A 13,422-nucleotide genomic window follows, 5' to 3' on the forward strand; every position below is an offset into this window, starting at 1 on the left:
TAGCATGCTACTTGCCACCAATACTAGATTCCAAAATATCTATATAGGTCAGTAAAGCAAATTTATCTTTTTTTTATGATAAAATTATATATTCCTTTGAAATGTATTTCAAAGTCTGAGAGAGAGAATTTTTTTTTTCATTTTCTTACACTCATTCCCTAGGCACCTCAAAGCAAATAACTGAAAATAAGTCCAAGCCCTCAGATTCATGACTGAGGCTCAGTAATGCCTTTTTACAGTGAAATGTTCTTACAATATGCTTCTGTTAACCTTCCTGAATGTTTATTTTTAAAATCTTTGCCCAAGGCTCACAAAACAGTGTTTCTCCAAAGCCATATTTGGCCCACATTAGCTAGTTAAGAAACCCTACCCCTTCAAAAGACTTCTCACAAAAAAAGTTCTGTGAGATCCCTACAATCAATGGGAAGTCAGTGATCCTATTAATGGGTCAGATTGCACGTTCCCAGTAATTATATACTGTCTGGTAGACAGAAGCTGCCCCATCAGTTCACTTGCTCTTAGCAAATGAGTGTTCACAGAAGTACTTAATTTATCTTCTTAAAAAAAAAAAATCACCTCTATATTCTTTTTTCTGAAGCCTTATCTGCTGACAAAAGGTAGAGGTTATCTGATGGGTCACCCTATAGTACCTCTCACACGTCCTACTCTCCGTGTCTGAACTCTTAGATAATCTCACTAAATTCCAAACTTCGGGGCCATTTCATTACAGAGCTTAGGCCCTTAAGAAGCATGAGTAACAAGGTTGTCTAAATAAAAGGAATGTTGACAGACTGTTGAAGTATAATGCTGAGGATTTCATCCTCATAGTCAAAGTAACTGAATGAAATTCCATTTGTTTTAAATATAGTGATGCTTCAATGAAACAACTGTACCAGAAAAAAAAAAAAATTTCCATTCTTTAAAAAAGATTTTCCCCTTAATGAATTGACTCTGCCTGTTAATCTGAGAATAGCAATCTTATACAGATCAGGAAGGAAGGAAATTAGGATTAATTTAATTTGGTACCATGTGACAATGAAGCACATGAAAATGCTTACATAGGGAGTATATTTACAGACTAATGTATTAAGAAGAATGTAATTTGAAATCACTGTCAAAGAAGCTGAGTTTACCTGACTTTAAAATTTTTTATTTTTTAAAAAAAGTTTTCATCATCAAATTTATGAAATGAGACTTTGAAACTGAATGTGTAGATCTGCATTTTATGCAAAAAGGCCTTTGCTGACTTTTTCTCTTCAATCAACAGTCCTGGGACATAATCAATAGCAACGAGGCAAAGGTTTTAAAATACCATCAACTTCCATTGGTACAAGGTCAGCAGGTAGAACTGAGATCTTTGTCCCATATTTAATACATTGAGCCAAAGCCCACCATCCTCAAGGGGAGGAGGTTTTAACTTTTTTTGGCGGAATGAGTGGTTGGATCCTTTTAGCAGTGAGACAAAGCCTATGGACCCTTCTCAGAAGATAATTTAATCATGTAAAATGTATAGGATTTCAAAGGAAATCAGTTATGTTGAAATATCATAACCAACATATTAAACAACACAACAAACTCATTGACTTTAGGTTAAAAACTCAGTTTAATTGGCTATTGTAGTCCTTCTGATATTGTAAATACTGTGATACTGTGATACTGTGATCTTTTGAAATCCAAAGCTATTTGTCTTCTATTCTCTATGCTCAATTTTTCTGTTGTAGATATGACCCATCTTTCCTGATCTATAATGACTAAGGAATGAGATAAGATGTGGATTCTTACCATATGGTTTTGAAGTAGTCAAGGAGAACTGATGAGGTTTAAAACTTATTATCTTTCCCTACATACTTGCTTCATCTTTGGAATTCACTTTGTGTAATAATTTAGCTAGTCTTCTACACTCAAAATCTTGGGAATATCTTTGGCTCCTTCCCGTATCTTGCAATTTCATATTCTAACAGTTTCCAGGTTCTATGTTTTGCCTCAGTAATTTCTTTCATGGTTCTTCTTCATCTCCTTTTATCTTGATCCCTTTTTCTATTACTTCTCCTCCTGGGGTTCTGCAGGAGCAGGCTCCTAAGTGATCCCTCCATTCTGAAGGGAAGGAAGTTCCTTTCTTTAATCCATCCTTTATACAACTGCCTTTTTATTTTTATTTTTTTTGGTAGGCACTGGGGGTTAAGTGACTTTTCCAGGGTCACACAGCTAGCGTACTCTATCCACTAAGCCACCTAGCTTCCCCACACAGCTACTAAATTGACAATCTTAAAATACAATTCTTACTTGGAATGGAAAATGCCATCTATTTTCAGAAAGAGAACTATGAAAACTGGATGTGGATAGAAGACATAATATTTTCAACTTCTCTTTGTTAGTTTTTTTCTTTCTTGTGTTTTTTCTCTTTTGGTCTTTTTTGTGCATAACATGACAAATATATTTAAAATGATTGTACATATTTATTCTAAGAAAATTAAAATACAGTTTTACCATGTCAAGAAGTTTTAGCAGTATCCCATTTTCCTTAAGATAAACTACAAACACATCTGTTTGCCACTTAAAATTCTTTACAATTTGGTTCCAACCTATCTTTTCAGGCTAATTGGACATTCAGACTTCTAAGTCATACCATATTCTTTTCAAACCAAGTCTACGCAATATTTTGTACTTCATCCTTAGGAATTCATTTTGCATTGTAGTTATTTCTAGTCACAAATACCTCTCACCTAACCTTTCTACCTATCCAACTCAGCCATGTGCTCAGTGACCCAGTGATTCTAGCCTCTTTGTAGTTCCTCAAGCAAAACTCTCTATCTCCCAACTCTGAGTATTTTCATTCATTTTTCTCCATGCCTGGAATGCTCTCCCCTCACCATTGCATTTTATAGTCCCTTCAAATTTTGATTAATATATTCTACAGGAACTCTTTCCTCCTGCCCTTTTAATTCTAGTGCTTTGCCTTGGTTGATTATTTCTCATTTATCCCATATATAAAAATTGTATTTTTTGCATCTTGTCTCTCTAAGACTGTGAGATCCTAAAAGCAAGGATGTCTTTTGCTTTTTTTCTTGTTGTATTCCCAGTGCTAAATTAGCACAGTGTTTAGTATACAAAAGGCATTTAAAAATGTTTACTGACTGATATCCTTTTTTTGGGTCATAGACCACCTCCTCTCCCTGAGATAGTCTAATGAAGTCTATGAAGTTCTTTTCCAGATAACATTTTAAATGCATAAATACAGCATTACAAAGAAAGCCAATTATATTGGAATAAAAAGTAATTTCTCTTCTATCAAGGTAAAGGATACTCCAATCTATTTTCAGATTCCTTCTCAAATTAAGAACTCTTGTTCCACATACAGCAGGTGTTTAATAACTATTTTTTGAATTGTATTGAAAATGCATTTTACTAGAAATTAAAGGACCTGATTTCAAGTCAAATTTCCCCATTACTCTATGACCTTGAATGAGTCACTTAATTTCTAAGAGGAGGTTTGATCAAAGGCCCTAATGAAGTCTTTGATTCTATCATTTTAGAGCAAAAGTGAATAACTCATGATCTCTACATTAATCTGTAAAGAATATTTCATATCACAAATAAAAATAATCATTTCTTCTTTGTAAAGACATTATTCTGATCACGCTCAGAATCTGTAACTATCATTGTATTATTCTCTCCTCAGGTAAAACATTGCTTCTCATTCATTTATGGCAAGGCTTGATATTCCCTTTATTTCAAATGGATTGATTTATTTATTTGATTTTTTGACAGTCCTGATATGAACTTACAAACACTTTGAGTTAATTTTGCTAATGAAGAAAGACAGCATCAAAAAAACTGAGAAGTATGTTATCTCCATGACAGACTCTCAATGAATATTTACTAAATGTATTTTCATGGCTTAGCACTGTAGCAGGTATATACAAAGTTCATAAGACAAGATCCCTGCCTCCAAGAAACTGAAAATACATTTGGGGACATAGAACAAGTAGATTTCAAATAATAATTTATGATGCGAATGTACAGTATTGAACATTTTTGTATCTACTTCTGATTTTAGAAGCATTTGGAGAAGGATGCAATCAATAAGATCTTAACTTATGAAGAAAAGAACTTCATTTGGGCCTAGAGCGATAGTTAAAAATTTGGATCAGTGAAGGACCTTGCAGGGTAAAGCCAACACATGAATCAAGTCAAAAGGTAAGTATGAGTTGTGTTTGGATTCTTGGATTTCAACTAGTTACATCTTTTTTTTTGAAAGGGAGGAGATAATTCAATATACTTCAAATCTTATAAAGAGTTTGATTATAAGATTTTTGTTGGAATTCAACTTCTATGTAATATTTTCTAAAAGCTATTTAATTTTTAAAAATTGGTTGAGAGACAATATTTGCCTAATGAAATTGCTTGCATATATAAAAGAAGCCATGTCCCAGTGATCCAAAAACCTTTCTTCTTCTTCATTTAAAAAAATTCTTTTGGAATTTGGCTGAATCATAATTATTGAAGTTTCATGTTATTTCTGTTTTTCTGTGAGTGAATTAAAAGGACTTTTATTTATTTGTTTGTTTGTTTTTGTGACTTTTTAGAAAATTCTCACATCTTCTCATGGAAACATAGGAATGCTTTAAGAGTTCTTTGAATTAAAATTCTCTGAATTCTACCTCTTAGTAAGACAGGGAGGGAGTGGGGAAGAACAGAGCTTTATTTGTGCTGATTGTTCAGGTTATGTACCAAATCAATGGTGCTCTAAATACGAAGGAGCAAAAAACAAGGGGAGAGGAGAGACATATAGGTACTAACTACCATCTACCACTGAAGCCAGAATAGTCCAAATCAGCTCACACTGAATTAAAGAATAAGCAAGAAGAGCTTTATACCATAGTCTTTGAAATGCTAATAATAGCTGTTTACCCACAAGAAAATGAACCTTTGCAGGACAAAAACACTAACCCAGGAACATTTCCTGATGGGGAAATCCCTCACAATCTTGAACACAGACATGAATGAATGAGTCAGGTATACAGAGGAAAGACTGAGAATATATGGAGGGCTTTTTTTTTGGCCGGGGGGGATGGGCTTTCAAACCCTCTATTTGAGACTACCTATTAATATTAATAACACAATAACACAATTAATATTAACTGTCACTTGATGTTTTAATCAGAATTTTGGAAGACAAATGGCATATATGAAGAAAGGCAAAGAAAATAAAATATAATATGATAGGCAAAAGAGTATCATTCTGGCTAAGTATGACTGTTCCTTTAAAACCCATGAAGAAATATCCAGTCTATTTCAATTTTTTATGAATGAAAAGGCTCAAAATTTGAGCCTGGGTGTTTATCCCAACCCTATTCAAATATTTGGAGTTCTTTTTTAAATGTAAAACCCAATAAAAATTTTCATTGATTTCAAATGATTTCAATTTCATTGAAATCAATGAAAATTTTTATTGGGTTTTACATTTAAAAAAGAACTCCAAATATATATATTTTTTAAATTTGGAAAGCCTATAAAATTTAGTATATTAACAGTATTACGTCAATGTTGCTCGTGATCCTTAATAGAGTCCTCAAATCATGAAAACAAAATGTCATAATTCAATAGTCAATGTTAGTGGCACTGCCAGAAAGCTAATCCAGGATATAAATTATAGAAAATTGAACTTAAACCAGTAGAGCCATGTATCTGTTCCTTATTCTATATGCTTAATTTGGCTGCCTCCTCCTCCTCCTCCTCCATGGACAATAACACACAAGAGGCTTGTTCAGTGCTCCAAATCAGAGCTCAACACTACCAGACAGTTCCCACAATTAAAAGCTGGAAAATATGTTGTTTAAATCCCTAATTTTATAGAAAAGGAAATAACCTTGTCTAAGATTACCTGCGTTGCATCAGAGTACTAACTGTGCAAACAGCCTTCAGTCTCCAATTTAGGGGCTCTCAACTATATTACATGGCCATTAGGAAGAGGAGTGGGAGAAAGCCAGACCCAAAGAGGCAGGCTGACTTGCTCTTTAGATCAGCTGAGGATTGGTTTATTAAGGTGCTAAACAAAGGCTTAATTTCAATCCAGGCCATTCATGGGAAAAGTAGGAGGAACAGGTAAGACACATCAGTTTTCTGGAGAATAGAAACTCCTAAAGGAGTAGAACAGATGGCACAAATTAGACTTTTAGTAAATATTTATATAGTTAAATGTTATTCAAATGCCCTGATATTTTTTTTCTCAGCCTCTGGCCCCAAGACTGCTAATTCAACTTGCTTTACCTCTGCCCAGACTTACCAATGGCAGCTGCTACAACAGGCAGACTTCTCAATCTATCTAGTCCAGTTTCCACCTTTTAAACATGAGGAAACTGAGGGCCAGCTTATCTAATGAAAATTCAAAATATATTTCTGTCCAAGAATCCAATTTAGTTTTTCTTTTCTTTTTTTTTTTTTTTTTACTTTTTAAAGAGATTATGTTCTAGATTTGAAATCTTTTCATAACAAAACCAACTGAAACTTTTATGAATAATTGACATTTGAACACATACAAGTTTTATTTCCTTTTGAAGCAGGAGAGGCTGGAACTATGAAATATAGGCAAACCAGTTTGTTATTTAGATAGAAACACTAACTTTCAGACAAGGAAAATAAGTCAACTCTACACAGACCAATTTATATCATCTTTTCCCACTACAGATAATTCCCCAAACAAAGAGCCTTGAAAGGTCACATTCAAGAATTTTAAAAGGAGTTATTGTTCTATCTTTTTGCACCTCACAGGTCATTTCAATTTGTTCCCTGATATAAATTATTCACCATTTACTAAATCCATGCTGAAATGCATATGCAAATATTTCATAACTCGGTGGACTGTGGGCCATCACTTCTAATATGTATATATCTTATCAAACCTCTCAGACAACTCTCTTAGGACCTCTTTGACTAAACCACACTCTGCAATTTCTATATTGGGAAGGAAAAGGAAAAGGAACCACTGTATGTGATTCTTTGGAGAAGAGATTTTTGCAAGTTAGAAAGTAGGGAGGTTGACTTCACACAAAGGAGGCAATATAAAAGTGGAAACACTCATCTTCACACACCCACATCCATCCATAAATTGATATCCACAATGTATTTGGAATCTGAGGTCCTGGATTTGAATCCTACATTAGCTTTGTTACTATGTAGTTTTGGGCAAGTTTCTTAGCCCTTCCAGACTTCCTTCAGTTTCCTCATCTTTTAAAAAATGAAGAATTGATGACTATGAACCACTCCATAGAATTCCCAATCCCTCTAATTTTGTCTGCCTGCATTTTGGATTTCCTTCACAGGCTTGTACACTATTTCAAAGTTTTGTACAGCAAAACAACTGTTTGGACATGTATACATATATTGTATTTAATTTGTACTTTAACATATTTAACATGTATTGGTCAACCTGCCATCTTGGGGGGGGAAGGAGGGGAAAAATTAGAACAAAACGTTTGGCAACTGTCAATGTTGTAAAATTACCTATGCATATATCTGGTAAATAAAAACTATTAAAAAATTTTTTTTAAATTAAGAATTCTAAATCTATGGTACTTTCATCTTAGGACAAAGGAAACTGGTTCTAAGCATTAGACCTGGGAATGCAATCTGTCCAAGCAGAGAGAAAAGAGCATCCTTCTCCAGCCCTGCTAGCTTTTGACTTTAGCAGCCAGTCAACATGTGTTATTGATTGGTTCTAACACTTCCTCATGGGCATAAAAGTGATTTAGAGAGTCATTAGGGACTGTCATTCTGTCTCCCTCCCCCAGAGCCAGGAAAGGTAATGGAAAGAGCTGATTTCCTTTGACTATAGACTGGATTTAACTACCCAGTTTTGGACAGCCCAAGAATTTGGAGACAAGTAGAGACCAAAGTCATTAGATGACCATGACCTTGCATGTTTATGCAATGTAATCCTAGGATAAAACATATTACCTTTTATTTAGAGAATTTAAACTGTGCTCCCAAAGTTTCCCTAACTTGAATTTTATGGAAAGGTTTAGCACTCTGCCATAGGATTAAACAAATACTATGTACTATGTTCTTTTGAGGAGAGGTGTAGCCTCCATAAATCTAGAGTTATGTAATTATTCTAGGGCAGCTAGGTAATGCAGATAGAGAGCTGTATCTGGAGTAAGGAAGATCTTCCTGAGATCAATTCTGGCTTCAGACATATACGATTTATGTGATCCTGGACAAATTACTTAACCCTCTTTGCTTCAGTTTCCTCATGAAAAGAGAAGGAGAAGTAAAGGAATGAATGACAAACACTCCATATCTTTGCCAAAAAAAACCCAGAATGGAATCACAAAGTGACTAAAAATAACTGGACAACCAAAAATAGTTATTTTAATGCTATTAACTTGAATTAGGTAGAAATAACATTAGGTGATCTCCAATTTTCAGGTGAGAAACAAAGACCAAGAAAGGATGATTTTTCTTCTTTATGTCACTTTTTTGCTACAACTCAGAGACACTGCATTTTGGTTCGCCACTGCTATTTTCAGCAAACAAATCTTTTTGCACTATTCACATGTTGTAGTTACCATGACTTATATTACTTTTTATTTCATAGAAACACATTTGTAAAGGGATCTTGGAGATCTTAGTCCCATCTCTCTCATATTACAGATATAAAACTGACCTTGGGCAAGTCACTTAACTTATTTACCACTATTTCCTCAACTAGGATTAATAATAGCACCTACCTTGCAGGATTGTTATGAATATCAAATGAGATATTTGTAAAACTCTTAGCAGAGTGCCTGGTACATAGTAGAAACTATATAAATGTGAGCAAACATAGGTTCCGTGACCTCAGAGCCAGTGCTTTTCCCATGATGCCTATTAGTGATGTGGAACAATTAGGAATCATTGGGTTATAGTTACTTCAAAATTTAAAATAACATTTGCTTTGCCTCATTTTATTCTTCTTTGGGACAATTTTTTTAAATTTAAAGAATAGTGATTTTTTGAGAAACCAAAGTTAAGACATTTTGATAAGAAGTTAGCAATGAGTAATTAATTGAATAATTGACTCTACACATTCTCTCTCATATAGTACTTTTTTGCTCTTCTGGATTCCCAAAAGGGTCTTATGTATCACTTGCTAAAAAACTTGATTCTAGAATAAAGTTATGTTTTATTAAGAAAAATATAACTATGGCATTCACTTAACTTAGCAATGATTTCAAGGATCTAATTGTATTATTGCCACTGTATGGAAGACCACTGCATTTAATCTCATAAGAGGTAATTCAGCCTTTACTGAGATCAGAATTAGTATTTATAGATTTTCTTCCCTTGAACTTAATTTTCCCACATTGTGGACCTTTCTCTGCTGCTTTCCCTACCCCTCCCCACACTCCACTTCATCCAACTGGTGAAGTTTGATTTCTCATTTTCAGTTGCTAATGTAATAATATTTTACAAAGAAAAACAACAATGACTGTCTCACTGGGAATGATTTATATTCAACCTTGGTTATTTTAGACCTCCCTTTTGGCCAATTTGTCCGTAGGGATTGTTGACTATTCTTGTAATCCTTAGTGCAGTCATTTGTGCTTCTCATGAGGGACAGACACAGGGAAAAAAAAAAAAAAAAAAAAAAAAAAGCTCAGTACTCAGTTAAGGGACAGTTACATGATTGGGGATGGGTGGGTAAGTGGAAGTTGGGAGGGAAATTCTCAGAATGTGATTTTTTTTTTTTTGCTTCAAATGTAGAGAATTTGTTGAACAAAACTTACAGCTCCATCCTTCCCCATCTGAATGTTGACATAGGCAGTGGTTGCAGATCACCAAAGTTTACTGAAGGAACACTAACCACAGTGAGTACTCTTTTATTTTCTGAATACATTAGGTTATAAGTAACAGTACAGAATCATTCAATACTTACAATGTTCCCTAGGAGTATATCAGTTAAGCACAGGGGAAAAAATCTGGAAGTTTATTATTTTTCCACCCATATATTTGACACCACCTTTGGAAAATGAACAAAAGGCATACTGTCAAGGGGAGAGACCTGGACAAAATGTTACTGTTTGTTCCTTGCGAGCACAGAGGTATATTTAAGCAAAGAAAGACATTCCATTGGTCCCTTGGGACTTCCTTCCTTCCACTGAATTATACCAACATGTTCACACCACTATAGCTCAGGTTGTGTCAGCCTTTCAAATGTGAACTCTTATTGGCTAGAGTTTAAGGAGAGCTCAGCTATAAATAAATATTAACTTTGGGCTTGAACCTGGCTGTGAAGAAAAAAAAAAAAAAAAAAACAGAAAAAAATCTAAGGACTAAAGGATTTTATATTTTTAAAGCCAGATACATTGAATTAGAGGAGAAAGTATAAAACCAAGGCATTTACCTGTTGCACAAATCTGCTCTGGCACAATAAGCAAGAGTCAAAATAGCCCAAAGTCACCTAGTTTAGGATTGTGTTTCAAATCCAGGCTCACTGACATTCATGAAACTTTTGGTAAACGGAAGCCAAGTTTCGAGCAAGGCTGAGTAAAATACTGCTTTCATGTGGAACCTGTGTGAAACCCAGTGGCCTTGGCTATGTTTCCCTTTGAATTTTACATTCAAACAATCCAATGTCTCAAGCTAAAATGAAGGAGTGAAGAGAAACAGCAGAAGAAAAATGGCTTGTGTGGGGATGGGCTGGCTCTCTGCCACATTCAGAGTCCATTCATCTTTGGGTCATTGGACTTTGGGATGCGACTTAAGCCTTTTACAATTCAAATACACTTGATATGGCCAAACAGATGCTGCCCAGTTCTTAGACTAAAATAAAAGAATGAATGAGAAAGCATTTGCTAAGCATTTATTATTTGCCAAGCGCCGTTTTAAGCACTTGGGATACAAACACAGAAGCAAAGACTGGCCCTGCTCTCAACAATATTTATTCTAATAAGTAGAATATCCCATAAACAGGACAGGTGACCAGAAAGACACTTTGATCTGCAGAGTTGCAAGGATAGTAAGTAAGATCATAAGGTATTAACATATCCCTTCCAAGAACAAAGAGGGATGGATAGGACCAGAATCAGAATTGGGGGCAGGAAAGGTATCATTCAGCAAGGTGGTTGTTGAGGACGATGAGAAGGTACAGAGAAGGAAATGAAGTGGAGCTGTTTCAAAGATCAAGTCATCATTAATTGGGAGGAAAGTGAAGGAAGGATAGAATAGATATGCTACAGATGAAAAAATTAAAGTCTCCAGCTCAAGGCTTTCAGAAAGCCCTCCCAAAGCTTAAAGAACTTTATAGAACACCATCAAAATAACAAATGGAAGGAGGCTGTGTAAGTTTGTAAAGGTTCCAGAAATATAGGGATTAAATTTTCTCTTACATTCTGATGGTGCAAGATAAAAAGGAATAGACAAAAGTAATTTAGGAAGAATAAAATTAGAAATACTGACCATTACTTGTCTTTGTTATTGATAAACCAGATTATTCAAAACCAGATTCTATCTAGATTTAATCTGCTAAATTACATTTTATTCTTCAAAAGTTTCATTTAGCACCACCTTCTTTTAAAATTTGTAGAGGCTTCCTGATGTACAAGATAGCTGAGCCATTACTATGGAACAGAGGTCAGCTGATAGACAGCAAGCCATCAAGGATTTGAGAGTAGCCACAGTTACCTACCAGGTAACTAACCACAGTACCTAACCAGAGGGTCTTAAAGAAGATATAAAGTTCGGGTTTCTGAAGATTGGACAAGAGCACACCTTGATAAAGAATACTTAAACAAGTGTACTTTGAAAATGAAGAAAATTTTAAAAGAAGTTTGGAAACATCGTTTTGCTTACTCTAAATTGCATATTGCTCCTCCCTTTTGGTCTCTATTGTATCCTGGAAATTGTATCTCAGGAAATCCCTATATAGACCAGAAAGTTTCACCAAAAGAAAACAACTTCTTTTTTTTGTTGTTTCCTAAAAATCACTGTCTATTAAAGTATATATTTTCTTTTGACATGTGGCCTATGATACCCACAAAATCTTTTGAAATAAATCTTTAATTCCAAGAGTTTCAGTGCCCAAGTTAAAATAATCAGCTCTGTGGTAAGCATTCTATGGTAGAGTACAGAGCACACAGCAATTAGGGCAGCCCAACAATTCAAAGTAAGTGATCTGAGAAAGAAGCTTTCTGTATATTCTTTTGCTCCCTATTTCAAGAAATCTACAATAAGATGTAGCAGTTGGTGAGGCTATAGTTCTGTAAAAGTTATGGTTTCCTCTTTTTTTGAGCTGTTTGGTTTTTCTACCAATAATTAAAAATAATTAAATTTTATAAAAAAACAATGTAATTAAGATAAAGAAAATATTATCAAATAAATTACAATTGCCCAAGCTAATCTTAACTAGAAGGATGCAAAGCAATCCACAATCAAAAAAAATATTGTGTTTGAAGTTCAAATCTAGAAATAAACAACTTTGCAAATGTCAGAATACAAATATATATATATAGTGGGGTAAGCTGGGAGAGAGGGAGAAGTTAGAGTGACATCTGAAAAAGTATATGATTATTTCAGAGGAACCTGCAGACAGGACAGTTGTGCAGATCAGGTGAATTCAGTTTTAAAAAATAGTAGAAGTCCCAATTTATACTATGAGGGAAAAAGGGGGAGAGAGAGAATAAAGGGGTTAGGGTTTATCTAAATTATGACAGTAATAAACAAAATAATAAAACAAGAGAGAAACAGATCCTAATATAATGTTTCCATTGTCACAGGGGAATAATTATAAAAAAGATCTCTTTGCTCAGGTGGTTGAAGCCTTAACTTTGTTTCAATACCCTTGGAAGGATAAAAATAAGCAGTCTAAACAACAAAATAATACTGTCTGAGATGTTCAGTTACTGGTCTCACAGTCAAGTTTCTAAACTGGGATTTTCCTACCATTGCTCCACCACCTAGGCAGGTTAGTATTGCAGGTTAATACTAAGGAGATGGTGTCTCAAGTGAGGATGCAGCTGATCAGTAGAAATACACATAGACTTTCTGGAAATACTAGAAAGGAATATTTAATTAAAAAAACAAACAAACAAACAAAACCCCACTGGCAGCCCAAGATTTTGCTTGCTGGTTTGTTTTACTATAAATAAGTTTTTCAAGAATGTCAATTATGAATATATTACAACCACACTGAATTACCAAAACATCACCTACCAGGCAGCTGAATTATTTTGATAGTTGCTCTAATGCAGAGGAAGTAGGAGCTAGTGCCTTCTCACATGAAGAAGCTGTTTGTTTAGCCCTTTCAGAAGGTCTTGAACTCCAAAGGTTTAAAGCTTTGTCCAATCCAAGAGTCTGAAGGAAAGAGAGGGAGAGAAGAATGAGGGAACAAGCAAAGCAATCTTAGCTCTTGGCTGGGGTTTCTGTTCTGAGAGCATCTGAGTT

The 13,422-nt window shown here is 34.6% G+C and overlaps 1 protein-coding gene across 16 annotated transcripts in view; it reads right to left on the reverse strand.

Moving 5' to 3' along the window:
• The window catches only part of SORBS2 (sorbin and SH3 domain containing 2), a 451,850-nt gene that overhangs the window by 201,531 nt on the left and 236,897 nt on the right, over positions 1–13,422 (reverse strand). For 12 of the 16 annotated variants that reach the window (XM_074276085.1, XM_074276086.1, XM_074276084.1 and 9 more), the window contains one exon: positions 13,192–13,332. The exons of the other annotated variants lie outside the window; for them this stretch is intronic. The gene's annotated coding sequence lies outside the window, so the exon portion shown is untranslated. The remainder of the gene's footprint in view (positions 1–13,191; positions 13,333–13,422) is intronic. 16 annotated transcript variants of the gene reach the window in all.

Source organism: Sminthopsis crassicaudata, chromosome 6 (assembly GCF_048593235.1).
Source record: "Sminthopsis crassicaudata isolate SCR6 chromosome 6, ASM4859323v1, whole genome shotgun sequence".
NCBI classification, from domain to species: Eukaryota; Metazoa; Chordata; class Mammalia; order Dasyuromorphia; family Dasyuridae; genus Sminthopsis; species Sminthopsis crassicaudata.